Here is a 12,068-nt window from a genome sequence, read left to right on the forward strand (position 1 = left end):
GAACCTAGTGTACAACCTAGTAAAATAAGAAGAAGTTCAAGAGATAGAAGGGATAGGAGTTTTGGCCCTGACTTTGTAACCTACCTGGTAGAAGGGACAAGGGAAAAACTCCAAGGTTCTATCTTGTTAAACTTAAGCATAGAAAGTGACCCTCAAACCTATGGAGAAGCCATAAAGTCACAAGATGCTGCTTTTTGGAAAGAAGCAATTAATGACGAAATGGATTCTATCATGGGTAATAAAACTTGGATTTTGGTTGATCTACCACCTGGGTCTAAACCTATAGGATGTAAATGGATCTTCAAGAAGAAGATCAAAGTAGATGGGACCATAGAAAAGTTTAAGGCAAGGTTAGTTGCCAAAGGGTTTACTCAAAAACCCGGTATTGATTACTTTGACACATATGCACCTGTTGCTAGGATTTCTACCATTAGAGTGTTGATTGCCCTTGCTTCCATATACAAACTTCACATTTACCAGATGGATGTTAAAACCGCATTCTTAAATGGTGAACTTGATGAAGAAGTGTATATGGAACAACCTGAGGGATTTATTCTGCCAGGCCAAGAGCATAAAGTATGTAAGCTTATCAAATCTTTGTATGGGCTTAAGCAAGCCCCTAAACAATGGCATGAAAGATTTGATAAAGTCTTAGTGTCAAATGGTTATAAGATACATGAATCAGATAAATGTATATACAGTAAATTTAAGGGCGGCAAAGGTGTTGTTATTTGTTTATATGTTGATGACATGTTAATTTTTGGTACTGATATTGCAAGCATTCAAAGTACTAAATCATATCTTTCTCAAAACTTTGATATGAAAGATATGGGTGAAGCTGATGTGATTTTGGGTATTAGAATCATAAGACAGGACAATGGTCTTATTCTAACACAATCACATTATATTGAGAAAGTTCTCAAAAAGTTTAACCATTTTGAATGTTCACCCATTTCAACACCTTTTGACCCAAATATAAAGTTGTATCTTAATACTGGCAGGACTATCTCTCAACTAGGGTATGCTAGTGTAATTGGTAGTCTTATGTATGCTATGACTTGTACTAGGCCAGACATAGCATATGCTGTAGGTAAACTTAGTAGGTTTACCAGTAATCCTAGTTTTTCTCATTGGAATGCAGTCTATAGAGTTTTAAAATATTTAAAGAAAACTATAGACTATGGTTTATGTTATAGTGGGTATCCAACTGTAATAGAAGGATACTCTGATGCTAGTTGGATAACTGAGCGTATAGACCATTTATCAACCAGTGGGTGGATTTTCACCCTTGGTGGGGGAGCAGTCTCCTGGGCCTCTAAGAAACAGACATGCATAACAACTTCAACTATGGAAGCAGAGTTTATAGCTCTGGCAGCATGCTGTAAAGAGGCGGAATGGCTTCGGAATTTGTTATTGGAAATTCCGTTATGGTCTAAACCAATGCCATCGATTTATGTCCATTGTGATAGTCAGGCCACACTATCAAGGGCATATAATCATGTTTATAATGGTAAGTCCAGACATATAGGACTTAGACATAGTGCTATAAGAGAGTTACTTACTAATGGAGTAGTAACTATTGATTTTGTGAGATCGAGCCAAAACTTGGCCGATCCATTCACTAAAGCTCTTGCAAGAGATCTGGTGTGTAAAACATCATTAGGGATGGGGTTAAAGCCATTAACCAATAGTCACCAATGATGGAACATCAACTCAACACTTGAATAAACATCAAGTCTTGAGTTCAATGAGTCCAAGTACATCATATGGAGTGACTGCAAGCACTATAATCTGTATTATTTGCCATCCCAAGGTAAAGTGCTTGGTACCTGTAATGTTTAAAAGGAGAAGGCTGAGTATTTAAACTCTTAATAGGCTTATAACATAGTGTTGGAGTGTTTTAGTTACAGGGGCACTCTTGATAAGCCTACCTATGTGAGTGTGGAAGTGGTGCCGCTTCCTATGAGACCTGGCTAGTCTCTAGAGCGCTCATGAAACCAAGATATAGACACAAGGCCAGTACATGTGTCGGTTTTAGAAATTGCCCAAAGAGGTGAAATCTTGTGTGTGAGACGTATCCGGTTAACCAAATAGAATAGCTAGTTCAAAGATACGTCTACTATGCAATTCTGGTTAACTTTGATATGTCCTCACTAAGTGAAGGTTCAAATCGAGAGATACCTTCATCTATGCATAAGATTTCCAAGCCTGATGAGAAAATTTTCTTTGATTTTGAAAATGGTGGGGGATTGTTAGTGATTTTGCATTTTCAAAATCAAGTATATTACATGTTTTAGTGTTTTGGAAAATGTTTTATCAAAAGCGTTTGGGAAAAAGAAAATGTTTTCTTGGAAATATTTGCTTTTACAAAAGGATGTAGAAGTGTAGTTGAAAAGATAGTTCCACATCGGATGAGAGAAAAGAAAGAGAAGGGCTTATAAAGCACTACCTTTTCTAACTCTTGTTGATTGCACATTGGGTTGAACCCATGGTTGGACCCGCGGGACGGTGCAACGCACCGTTCGCACACGCGCACGCGCACGTGCGCGCGCGGCGTGGGCAATGGGCTATAGGGCGCATAGTGGCGCTTTATTGGCGCTTTTTTAGGCGCACTTTGCACTTCGCACGTACGCAACGTCGCGAGGAGCGATTGGAGCCTTTAATTTTTCCAGATTTGATCTGCACCGTTGGATCAAGATGAAGGTGGACCGGTCGGATGGGTGGGTCAAATGGTTCGCAGGCCCATCAAGCCGAATGGTTCAGTTGGGTTGGGCTTCGGTTCGGGCCTAACGGTGGGCCCGTTTCGGTTCGGGCCTAACGGTCGGCCCAACGGGCCCATGACTCCAACGGTCAAAGGGTGTGATCAAATGGGTTGTGTCCCTTTCCCCAACGGTCATGTGCCAAGGGGGTGCGATCCACACCATAGATGGTTGATCTAACGATGAGTGGGTTGGAGAGAGGTTTTACTCAAGCCAACAGTCACATCTAGGATCGATCAGGACCGTTCAATATCAATGGGTGCGATCTAACGGTCAGATTTCAAACATTCTGGAAAGGTGCCCTGTAGAGGTGTTTTTCACACTGAAAAGACACCAGATGGTCTATAAAATGTGCAAACTTCAGTCATTTAAGATAGAAATCGAATTGGCAATTCTGACTGATTTTACACTCTCTTCTACACTCCTACAAAAATCCCCAAGTATTTCTACATCTGTTTTTCTTTCTTTTACTGTTCTAGATACTGTTTTTCTGCAGAAACAGAATCTAGAGATTTCTCTAAGGCTTGAAATTTCGGAAGGGCATTTCGGGTTTGATTCCGCTAGTGCTACGCGTCATCAAACATTAGTAGGGCTTCCCTACTAGGCTTCATTGTATCTTGGAGGCAATTCGCGGATCCCCTTTGCACACTACTAGTGGGGGCGAATCTTGTCTTAAGGAAAGTGATATCACGCCTTGAAGCAACAAGTTTCTGTTTTCTATCATCAACAGTACCCTCAACAAATTTTCCAACAATATTGCATGCATGTTTTACATCTATCTACTAAGTCATTTTCATATTTAGGAATTAAGGTTAACTTAACCATATCATTCATTTTCCTAGTATTTACATGTCCTAAACGATTATGCCATAAAGATAAAGAAGAATCCAAAACATAAGCAAAGACATTCACTTTATTGATATTAAGTTTGAACATCCCTTCATACATATATCCCTTCCCAACAAAAGTACCCCCCTTAGAAAGAATGAACTTGTCAGATTCAAATACAAGTTTGAAGCCATTCTTGTTGAGAATGCTTCCAGACACTAAGTTCTTTCTAACTTCTGGTACATGGTAGACACCGGTTAGAGTGAGTCGCTTGCCGGATGTGAACTCAAGTTCCACCTTGCCCTTCCCTTTGACTTCTGCTGTCGACGAATTTCCCATGTATAACACGCTTCCATCTTCAACTGTTTCATAAGTTGAAAACAGGTTCCTGTCTTTACAGACATGCATCGTCGCACCAGAGTCAATCCACCAATCATTGCCATCTTCAAGCATATTTGCTTCTGAAATCATGGCGACAAACTTTTCTTTGTCTGTTGGTGCACCCGACTTCTTATCCTTAAGAAGTCGGCACTCACTCTTGTAATGGCCTGGTTTGCCACAGTTGAAACAAGCACCCTTTCTTTTCTTATTCTTATTAGTATTCTTTTCAGGGTGTTTGTTTCTCTTCCAATTGCCTTTTCTTTGTTGGTTCGAATTCTTGACATTTTCCACCAAATGGATCTTAGAGGATACAGTTTCATTTTCTTTCTTGTCTCTAATTCTTGACTCTTCCTCAATCCTGAGGCATTGAGCCAAGTCTTCAATAGACATTTCCTCTTTCTTGTGTTTTAGACTTTTTCTAAAGTCTTTCCAATTTGGTGGAAGTTTGTCAATAATTGACGGGACAATGAAGGAATCATCAAGAAGGATGCCTTGCAAATGAATTTGATTAATTACATGTTGTATTTCATGTAATTGATCAATAACAGACTTATCATCTACCATTTTAAAATTTAAAAATTGACTTACAGTGAATTTCTTGCTACTGGCATCTTCCGTCACATTTTGAATAGGGTACCAAGTAAGAAATCTATTATAACCCCTTATGAATTGTGGAAGAAAAGGAAACCAAACTTAAGTTACCTTAAAGTTTGGGGTTGTAGATCTATAGTTAAAGTCCCTAAACCTAAGTTAAGAAAATTAGGTGAAAAGGGTATTGAGTGTATCTTTTTGGGATATGCTAGTCACAGTAAGGCCTATAGGTTCTTAGTTATAGAACCTAATGATTTCATAGATGTCAATACCATAATTGAATCTAGAGATGCATTTTTCTATGAAAATAGGTTCACTGCAATTCCTAAAGAAATTGAACCTACAACTTCTGTAGATCATCCTTTAGAATCACAAACAGAAGTTGGTGAACCTAGTGTACAACCTAGTAAAATAAGAAGAAGTTCAAGAGATAGAAGGGATAGGAGTTTTGGCCCTGACTTTGTAACCTACCTGGTAGAAGGGACAAGGGAAAAACTCCAAGGTTCTATCTTGTTAAACTTAAGCATAGAAAGTGACCCTCAAACCTATGGAGAAGCCATAAAGTCACAAGATGCTGCTTTTTGGAAAGAAGCAATTAATGACGAAATGGATTCTATCATGGGTAATAAAACTTGGATTTTGGTTGATCTACCACCTGGGTCTAAACCTATAGGATGTAAATGGATCTTCAAGAATAAGATCAAAGTAGATGGGACCATAGAAAAGTTTAAGGCAAGGTTAGTTGCCAAAGGGTTTACTCAAAAACCCGGTATTGATTACTTTGACACATATGCACCTGTTGCTAGGATTTCTACCATTAGAGTGTTGATTGCCCTTGCTTCCATATACAAACTTCACATTCACCAGATGGATGTTAAAACCGCATTCTTAAATGGTGAACTTGATGAAGAAGTGTATATGGAACAACCTGAGGGATTTATTCTGCCAGGCCAAGAGCATAAAGTATGTAAGCTTATCAAATCTTTGTATGGGCTTAAGCAAGCCCCTAAACAATGGCATGAAAGATTTGATAAAGTCTTAGTGTCAAATGGTTATAAGATACATGAATCAGATAAATGTATATACAGTAAATTTAAGGGCGGCAAAGGTGTTGTTATTTGTTTATATGTTGATGACATGTTAATTTTTGGTACTGATATTGCAAGCATTCAAAGTACTAAATCATATCTTTCTCAAAACTTTGATATGAAAGATATGGGTGAAGCTGATGTGATTTTGGGTATTAGAATCATAAGACAGGACAATGGTCTTATTCTAACACAATCACATTATATTGAGAAAGTTCTCAAAAAGTTTAACCATTTTGAATGTTCACCCATTTCAACACCTTTTGACCCAAATATAAAGTTGTATCTTAATACTGGCAGGACTATCTCTCAACTAGGGTATGCTAGTGTAATTGGTAGTCTTATGTATGCTATGACTTGTACTAGGCCAGACATAGCATATGCTGTAGGTAAACTTAGTAGGTTTACCAGTAATCCTAGTTTTTCTCATTGGAATGCAGTCTATAGAGTTTTAAAATATTTAAAGAAAACTATAGACTATGGTTTATGTTATAGTGGGTATCCAACTGTAATAGAAGGATACTCTGATGCTAGTTGGATAACTGAGCGTATAGACCATTTATCAACCAGTGGGTGGATTTTCACCCTTGGTGGGGGAGCAGTCTCCTGGGCCTCTAAGAAACAGACATGCATAACAACTTCAACTATGGAAGCAGAGTTTATAGCTCTGGCAGCATGCTGTAAAGAGGCGGAATGGCTTCGGAATTTGTTATTGGAAATTCCGTTATGGTCTAAACCAATGCCATCGATTTATGTCCATTGTGATAGTCAGGCCACACTATCAAGGGCATATAATCATGTTTATAATGGTAAGTCCAGACATATAGGACTTAGACATAGTGCTATAAGAGAGTTACTTACTAATGGAGTAGTAACTATTGATTTTGTGAGATCGAGCCAAAACTTGGCCGATCCATTCACTAAAGCTCTTGCAAGAGATCTGGTGTGTAAAACATCATTAGGGATGGGGTTAAAGCCATTAACCAATAGTCACCAATGATGGAACATCAACTCAACACTTGAATAAACATCAAGTCTTGAGTTCAATGAGTCCAAGTACATCATATGGAGTGACTGCAAGCACTATAATCTGTATTATTTGCCATCCCAAGGTAAAGTGCTTGGTACCTGTAATGTTTAAAAGGAGAAGGCTGAGTATTTAAACTCTTAATAGGCTTATAACATAGTGTTGGAGTGTTTTAGTTACAGGGGCACTCTTGATAAGCCTACCTATGTGAGTGTGGAAGTGGTGCCGCTTCCTATGAGACCTGGCTAGTCTCTAGAGCGCTCATGAAACCAAGATATAGACACAAGGCCAGTACATGTGTCGGTTTTAGAAATTGCCCAAAGAGGTGAAATCTTGTGTGTGAGACGTATCCGGTTAACCAAATAGAATAGCTAGTTCAAAGATACGTCTACTATGCAATTCTGGTTAACTTTGATATGTCCTCACTAAGTGAAGGTTCAAATCGAGAGATACCTTCATCTATGCATAAGATTTCCAAGCCTGATGAGAAAATTTTCTTTGATTTTGAAAATGGTGGGGGATTGTTAGTGATTTTGCATTTTCAAAATCAAGTATATTACATGTTTTAGTGTTTTGGAAAATGTTTTATCAAAAGCGTTTGGGAAAAAGAAAATGTTTTCTTGGAAATATTTGCTTTTACAAAAGGATGTAGAAGTGTAGTTGAAAAGATAGTTCCACATCGGATGAGAGAAAAGAAAGAGAAGGGCTTATAAAGCACTACCTTTTCTAACTCTTGTTGATTGCACATTGGGTTGAACCCATGGTTGGACCCGCGGGACGGTGCAACGCACCGTTCGCACACGCGCACGCGCACGTGCGCGCGCGGCGTGGGCAATGGGCTATAGGGCGCATAGTGGCGCTTTATTGGCGCTTTTTTAGGCGCACTTTGCACTTCGCACGTACGCAACGTCGCGAGGAGCGATTGGAGCCTTTAATTTTTCCAGATTTGATCTGCACCGTTGGATCAAGATGAAGGTGGACCGGTCGGATGGGTGGGTCAAATGGTTCGCAGGCCCATCAAGCCGAATGGTTCAGTTGGGTTGGGCTTCGGTTCGGGCCTAACGGTGGGCCCGTTTCGGTTCGGGCCTAACGGTCGGCCCAACGGGCCCATGACTCCAACGGTCAAAGGGTGTGATCAAATGGGTTGTGTCCCTTTCCCCAACGGTCATGTGCCAAGGGGGTGCGATCCACACCATAGATGGTTGATCTAACGATGAGTGGGTTGGAGAGAGGTTTTACTCAAGCCAACAGTCACATCTAGGATCGATCAGGACCGTTCAATATCAATGGGTGCGATCTAACGGTCAGATTTCAAACATTCTGGAAAGGTGCCCTGTAGAGGTGTTTTTCACACTGAAAAGACACCAGATGGTCTATAAAATGTGCAAACTTCAGTCATTTAAGATAGAAATCGAATTGGCAATTCTGACTGATTTTACACTCTCTTCTACACTCCTACAAAAATCCCCAAGTATTTCTACATCTGTTTTTCTTTCTTTTACTGTTCTAGATACTGTTTTTCTGCAGAAACAGAATCTAGAGATTTCTCTAAGGCTTGAAATTTCGGAAGGGCATTTCGGGTTTGATTCCGCTAGTGCTACGCGTCATCAAACATTAGTAGGGCTTCCCTACTAGGCTTCATTGTATCTTGGAGGCAATTCGCGGATCCCCTTTGCACACTACTAGTGGGGGCGAATCTTGTCTTAAGGAAAGTGATATCACGCCTTGAAGCAACAAGTTTCTGTTTTCTATCATCAACAGTACCCTCAACAAATTTTCCAACAGATAGTACAGGATTTCTTTTTTCCATTTTAATTTGTAAGAGCTTGTAGGAGGACTCGCTCATTGATGCTCTAACTAGACTCCCTATTTGCCACATTTCAAATTATACAGACTTTGTTTCTAAACAAAATGATCCTTTGGCGTTTTTTTATAAAATGACAAACATATGTTGTCGATCATCCTGTGAATCTTACATTATTGCCATCAAAATCTATCAACAATATTGTAGCGAAGTCAGCGATGCTATCCTTTTCAGGAAACACCTAACCATTATGCATAGTAAAAAGTAACGTGGCAGAAGATTTCCTCCTTATCTGGCAATAATATCAGGGCGATGATATTTTCAACCCCCCCCCCCCCCCTTATAATGTGATTTGACGTACGTCAAAAGGCGTTAAAGTTGGTAGACGGCGGGCCTGGTTTTGACCCGGCCCGTACGGGCCCGGGTCAAAATGACTCAGAAAATTTTACGGGTCACTAAGCTTGGACCCGGACTCGGCCCGTATGGGCCGGGTCGACCCGCAGGTCACCCGGATTTTTGACATATTTTTTAAGATTTTTTAATTTGTATAGGGATTTGCTAGCCACCTTCGCCAACCATTTATGTTGATTGTTTGAGAGATTTATCTTATTGTCGCGTGGTGCAAACTACAAAGATTGGCAGAAGCACGATTTGTGAAAAGGTGGCTAGCAATGAATAGTAGCAATAAATAATAATCATGGTACTAAGTTTTAAATGAGAAATTACAGGAAAATGGAACCAAAGTAGAAAATTTACGGGGAAAAAACCGACAGAATGTTCTAAAATATGACAATTACAGAAAAAAATACATAAAAAACCAAAAGAACCAAAAATTATGACAATTACGGAAAAAAAATGGCAAAAAGGTGCCAAAATAAAACCTTCGCGCTTCTCTACAAGCGCCCGCAGGCACCCGCGGATCCACCGGGGGGGTCCACACGGCCCGACCCAATTTTGACGGGCCGGGTGGAACCGCGGGTCAATTTCAAACAAGTCACTAATTGGTGACCCGGACCCGTAATTTACGGGCGGGCCGGGTGGACCCGTGGGTCCGAGTCACTTTTTGCCAGGTCTAAAAGTTGCCAACTTTTCACGTCAAATCACGTTATAAGGGGAGCTAATGCGGGGGAGTGAAAATATCATCTCCCTAAAATTATTTCAAATTAACCTTATAAAAATGAGACATTAAATTATCTTTATATTATTTATAAAATTACTACAACATGTATTTGTAAATAATCTACACATGGAAAATCTTAAGTGGCCCCAAGGTTGTCTAAAACCTTACAAATGTAAAGTTTTCTTTAAATATTAAATCCATATTTATACTATATATAATACTTTATATAATGGGAAAACTTTGCCAAACCTTATACATGCAAAGTTTTATTTAACTAAATATCTTATAAATACAAATTTCTTTTTAAGTATTAACTATTTGTGTACAAGTAATCAAATTTTGTATACCTGCTATAGATGTAAATTTTCTACTTATGTTGGCACTACCTTGGTTTGGTGATTGCACAAACTCGACATGTCTTTTCCTTTCTAGAGAACTGTAATAACCTTTTGACAGCTGTTGAAATAATAAGAGACAGGATGAATTTGTTTATTTTCAAAGCATTGAAGTACCAATAATAGCCACTTTCTTATAATTATTAATTAAATTTTAAGCTCGGGCTGTATTTCTACAGACTACATGATAAAAATTTCACCATAAAAGTATATATTTAGCAAAAATATTGTTCGCACGTGCCCTTTCTCGTACCTTATAAATGTTTATTTCCTGATCTAAGAGTTGAAACTAACAGGCAACCGTAATTTAAGACACTAAATGTAATTAATTCGTATTTTACCCAATTTACTAAGGCACTGATGTTGGCACTACCAAGTTTCAATAATTGCACGAACACAGTTCATCCTTTCTTTTTTTAATTGCCTTTGAGAGCTGTTTTGAAACAGTAATAACATTTGAAAGCTGTTTAAATAATAAAGGACAGGATCCGTTACTGCAATTATCAAAACATCATAGTGCAAATATCAATAGCCTACTAAATGTAAATTATTTTCAGAGGTTTCCAAACTCCAAAGAGGCCCAAGTCGTAAACTATGAAATGAAGGCTAATTTGGGCATTTTAGTGAGGTGACAGGCCGTTAATCATAACCAGTTTGGGAAAATGGTGGGACAACGCAAATCCATCAAGGAACTTTCAAACAGCTTTTGTAAAGAGAGGTGTGTGACCAGTTGCGATGCCTCATCACTGGGCGTTTAGGACAAATTTAAATAATTGGCCCTCTTTTTAATTTAAATAACAAAAAATGCCATGCTTGCTGAAGGGCATGTGGTTTAAAGAAAAGGGCTGCAAATATCAAAGGTTCGAGCAGAAAAGGGTTGCTAAGCTGATTTTTTTTCCATGGCAGTTGGCAGTCCGTGGAGGTGGTTGTCTAAGGCAGTTACAAAATTCCAACGCGATTGGCCGTTTTCTTTATTTACAGCACTTTGATTACTATCACCACGAGAAAAATGTTTTATAAAGTGGAGCACTATTACCATTACAGCTGACCCAGCTGGTTTGGGACAAAGGCTCAGTTGAGTTGAGTTGAGTTGAGTCGAGTCGAGTCGAGTTGAGCACTATAACCATTACAGGAGAGGGCTCTTATACGTTCTATATATATTTTTTAAATGAGCCTGTGAAAGTACTTGTCGAACTTGTTATAGATGGGCCTTTCCTCAAAATCCGCACTCATCAGACGGTTCTAACCCTCTAATTTGTCACCATCAGATAGATGGGCAGTGAAAAAAGCAATGGCCTTTATTCATGGGCACAAATTAAAAGGTCAGAATCGTCTAATGATGTAAGTTTTGCTCCAAGGCCCATTCATAACATAGGAAATAAATGATCTGTATCATTGAAATCACAAAAAATACAAACCGCTCGTGTCTATTTCATTGATTCAATTGTATTCAATATATAGATGCAAATGGTGTCTCTAGTATAAAATTATAGGGAAAATTACATTTACACCCCCTCTAGTTTCTAACACATTCAACTTTAACATTGACTTTCAAAACATGACAAGTACACCTCCTGAGGTTTCAAAATGTGACAAGTACACCCCCTCCGTCAACGGTCCGTCAGTTTAACCTGACGGAAAGATTGAAACTAACTATGGTTGATATTTTTAGGATAGAAATACCATCATTTGCAGAGGGATTAGGGTTACGCCATTTCCCACCGTCATCGCCACAAATTCATGATTAAGGGGATTTGACATGCTGTACATATTAGGTATGCATTGCCCCAAAGTTTTCCAAAATGGCTTATTTCCAAATAACTCTAGGTGTTGCCAAAAGAGTTGATTTTCTAATACTCCCCTCCGAGCTGGGTATGAACATTGTGAATGAATGCCCCACTTGCGAATGAGATAATGACATTGAGATGCGTTGAGGGGGTTTGTAATTATATAAGTGGGTTGGTGGGTAGAGGCGATGTGAGTTGTCCATCTAAGGTTATTCCCAATCATCGATTTCAATGTGTTTTATTCATTCATAAAAAACCAAAAACCATGATCTGCTGCTTATGTATAAG

This window comes from Tasmannia lanceolata, unplaced genomic scaffold (genome assembly GCF_043159265.1).
Source record: "Tasmannia lanceolata isolate RefF3 unplaced genomic scaffold, GAP_Taslan_0.1 ptg000005l, whole genome shotgun sequence".
NCBI lineage: Eukaryota > Viridiplantae > Streptophyta > Magnoliopsida > Canellales > Winteraceae > Tasmannia > Tasmannia lanceolata.